Source organism: Pleuronectes platessa, chromosome 3 (assembly GCF_947347685.1).
Source record: "Pleuronectes platessa chromosome 3, fPlePla1.1, whole genome shotgun sequence".
Lineage (NCBI taxonomy): Eukaryota > Metazoa > Chordata > Actinopteri > Pleuronectiformes > Pleuronectidae > Pleuronectes > Pleuronectes platessa.
This window is the reverse complement of record NC_070628.1, coordinates 27,972,725-27,976,874: the sequence shown is the minus strand read 5'-3', so window position 1 is coordinate 27,976,874 and position 4,150 is coordinate 27,972,725.

The window sequence follows — 4,150 nt, the reverse complement described above, 5'->3', positions numbered from 1 at the left end:
CAGACGGCAACTGTATGAACGTCTCCTCCAGTCGCCTGTGCTGCAAACACTCTTATCTCCGCTCGGCTGCCTACCTTATTCCTTTGCTCACAGAATTGAGCCACAATTCACCCGACTGCATGTTAAAGGTTGTGTCTCAAAATGTGATATGCGATATATCCATTTGGATGGAAAGCTACTTGATATTTTCTCCTATTAACACATATGATTGCATTCCATAAAGATATCATTACTTTGTATGTTAAGGTCAAGGAATGATGGCATAAGTAATGTTCCAGAATGACTCAATTCTGTAGCTCAATTTTGTTACAGAAGGTGGTTTTCACAATGTAATCGTTCCCATTTAAACCCTTTAATATAACCACTGATACCACTGGAGGTTTGCACATTAAATGGCCCTTCAGAAATGCTGTTAGAGCTCAAATCCCCAACAAAAATCAATAGCACAGGGGAGATTCATGCTTCAAAGTGTTTTACCAGCTTAAACAATAATTTTGCTACAGTTGAGTACTTCCTTAAATTCCCTGTCTGCCTCCTGTGCGGGTTATTAGCAAAGGTTGTGTTTATCATGGTGTTAGACTCTCTGGCGAATAGAACAAAAGTAGAAAATTGTGTTTTGTGCTTGTAGCAGTGTAACGTACTACATCCCTGTAATTGAGTGCACGCATACAGAGCCGAACAAGAGTAGCCACAGTGGGGTCTGTGTTTGACATGCCAACACATTATAAACAGACAGAATTCAAAGTGTGTACACACACACACACACGCCGTACACATAAACCTACACAGGGCTCAAAGTAGAACTGATCTGTTCTCCATCTGTAAGACACATGAGGCTGCACCATGTCATTTCTGGCAAATATGCTTCAACAGTCCCACAGAAAACCCTTCTCGCAGGTATTTGTTTACCAGTGTCGGAGGGAAAACACAAACACAAGCTTGAGGCAGCGGAACGGATGAACTGCACGATGCTGTGTGTCAAAATGTCAGAGTTTTGAGTTAGCATCTTAGCTTACCGGGCCGCAAACCTGAAGAGTGCTACAGCTTCTCACCAACAAATGAAACCTGCAGCATGTTGAAGTTTGGCAAATTAAAAGATCTGACAGTTAAAATATGTTACAAAACCCTGATAATGATAATGACAGTTCCAAAGCCACGGTCTGGAGTTAATGAGCACCCCAGTTAATGAATCATGTAATTACTGCACCACAATCAAGTGAAGGGAAACCACAACGTCCAAGGTCTGTTCCAAGAGGGAAAAAAATCTAATTTAAAATCCCATTGACATTTGTGATTACGCTAATAACTAAACATCCACGCTGGGAGCAGGGGCTTGTTGTGCCATGCCGCTCGCTTTCCTGTGAGTTTAGTTAAGGATTGAAGTAGTTTTTTTATTATCCAAAACATTTATTTCTGTTTTTGTTGTGTTTGTTTGGCTTAAGAAGCGAGTCGAAGCCTCGTGGTTCACTCAGAGATGACACGTGAAAAAATATGACTCCAGAAAAGGGAGTTTTGGTTATGGATGAAATAAATGTCAGATGAAGGAACGGTCCCACATAGCCGTCAACGACAGTAAGAAAGTGTCTGGGTTACGCTCCAGAGTGAGAGGGGGCTCTCACAAGGACAGCAAGTCAAAGTTAGACTCCTCCTCGATCTGAAAATGTGTTTTTCATGTTTGACTTATAAGCTTCGCTGTGCAGATTGGTGTATGTGCAGAGTTTGAAAGTAGATGAGTGTTTTCAGGCTCATCACTTGAAAGTAGGAAAGTTTGTATGGGGTAGTTGACAATCTCCTTTTAAGGAATATAGGAAATGAATTGTGTCATCCCATCTGATTGATTGACAGTCCTCTAATCAAATGGGGTTGGTTCGTACCCCCGTTTGAACACGCCCTGCAGGCACATAGTTAGATCGGCTAAGTTCAATTTTTTCAAGAAAAGAAAGAAGGAAATGTGATGTAATAAAAAACCATGTTTGACATTTTTTTGCATTGAAAAAGGGATGAAAACATAATTTTCACAGTGACACAGGATCCGTACCTTGACAAAGTGTTTGTCATTCCACCTTTGTTTATATTTAACACATAAAATAGGTGTCACTTGCTTCCTCCCCCGAGCCACGTTGACTGTGCTCTCACAATCTACTTGATATCATGAAAAACAAGAGTGAGTTGGCCGTCCTCAGTGTGGGCCCTGTCCACATAGAATGTAATGCTGTCACTTTAACGACATTTTTAACTCTAGAAAATATTTATATTCAATAACATTTAAAAAAAGTAAGTTGTGGTGAATCCATACTGGAAAAAATTTGTATCGTTCAATTTTCACAGATAATATGTATTGATGAAAATGAAGCTGTATGCACATTTCAAACAAAAAGAAAATTATCGTTCTAATTCATAATGATCCAGTCTTAATTATCTAATGATTACCTCTGAGGGATTACAATTATAAACTGGAATTTGTTTAGGAGTTTCCCTTTATTCCAGTTCCTAGCTGAGAGATACTTAGACCACCTTGTCTGTGTTTTTCCTCAGTTTCTCCTGCAATCTATTATGTTAGTTTGCTGCTTCACCGCTCTGCCCCCCCAAGCCACCACTGTTGACTTCTCATCTATGGCTCCCCAGAGGTGGTCTCCAATTGTTTGCAATCTATAGAGGTCTAGCTCTATAAATATGTCTTATGGATGGGTTCAAAGCCACAGTTGTTTTTTTATGTTTAACAGTTTTTTATTGTTTTTTGGGGGGTAATCAATACAATACAATTATGCAATGACAGCGTACCCCATGCAGCAGAAGTAAATATATTAAGATAGACTTCAGAATGTATAAATATATATATATATGTATATAGGAATATTAGATTATAACAATACATGTGAATACAGCAATGCTGCAAGACAAAGCAAAGAAAAGAAAGAGAGAGGAAAATGTAATTAAAAATAAATAAATAGGTTAACAGAGTATAAAAATAAAGGGGGGGGAGGGCTGTTGCCATCTAGTCTTTCTCCTGTAGTGGGCTTTGTATGCTCTCATAGTATGACAGGAAAGGGGTCCAGGTTCTCTCAAAGTTCTGTGTGGATCCTTTCAGAGTATATCTTTTTTTCTCCAGTTTCAAGAAGGACATGGTGTCTCTAATCCATCTACTGAATGTGGGAGGTTTTTGTTCCTTCCATAAGAGTAGTATAAGACGTCTGGCAAGCAGAGAGGTGAAAGCTATGACAACATGGGCCCTACCCTTAAGAGGACGAGGTTCGTTGTTTTTTAAAAGACATAAAGCTTCAGAAAAGGTGCTATCGCTGTCGAGATGAAACAGCACTTTTGAAAATAAAAAATTACATTAGCAGGGAAAAAACTAACGAGGTGAACAAACAGCATTACAGACTGACAAGATTAAAATACAATACTTTTTTGGATAGAAACCTCAGGGAGTGAGAGAAAACCTCCTAAATTCAGGGCAATTAGGCACAAAGTAAACAAACTCAAGCTGAGACAGTTCTAGCGCATCCTGGACACGGGGCTACCAATCAGTCATTTTAGCTGGATATAAAAAAATAGTTTTTTTGCGACTTGCTTTATTTAGTGTTATTTCAAATCAGCTATACACTGTATAACACTTAAGGTTTATTACATTTTGTCAGATGAAGCTGAATGACAATTAGCATCAATACTTTGCTTTATTTTACTTTGTGTAATTGTCACCTCCTCTGATGCACACTCTACTGCATTTATTTATGTGGCAGCTGCTATTAAAAAGGTTTTCTCCACATAGGAACCGTTCTGGAGCCAGTTTTTAAAGACATTCTCTGTTAGATTCTTCAGTTTGTTCTCTTTGTAATAAATAACAAATAATTGATGTTCTGTGAACATCAGCTTAACTGGAAAATGTCAAAACATATGTCAAACTCTTTAATAACTATAGGGAGAATAATGTTTCTGCATAATTAATGAATATTTCCTTTGCTAAAGGAAGATTTGGACAGAAAACATATTTGTGTGTTTATGTAAATTATGAAACTACAGCCAGCAGAGATTTAGCTCAGTTTAGCATAGAATCAGTTAACATGGTCCCCAGAACCAACAAACCAATAATATTTTCACTATTGGAGCTGGAAGCAAGGACACAGTCTGGCTTGTTGATTCTCCCTGTTCC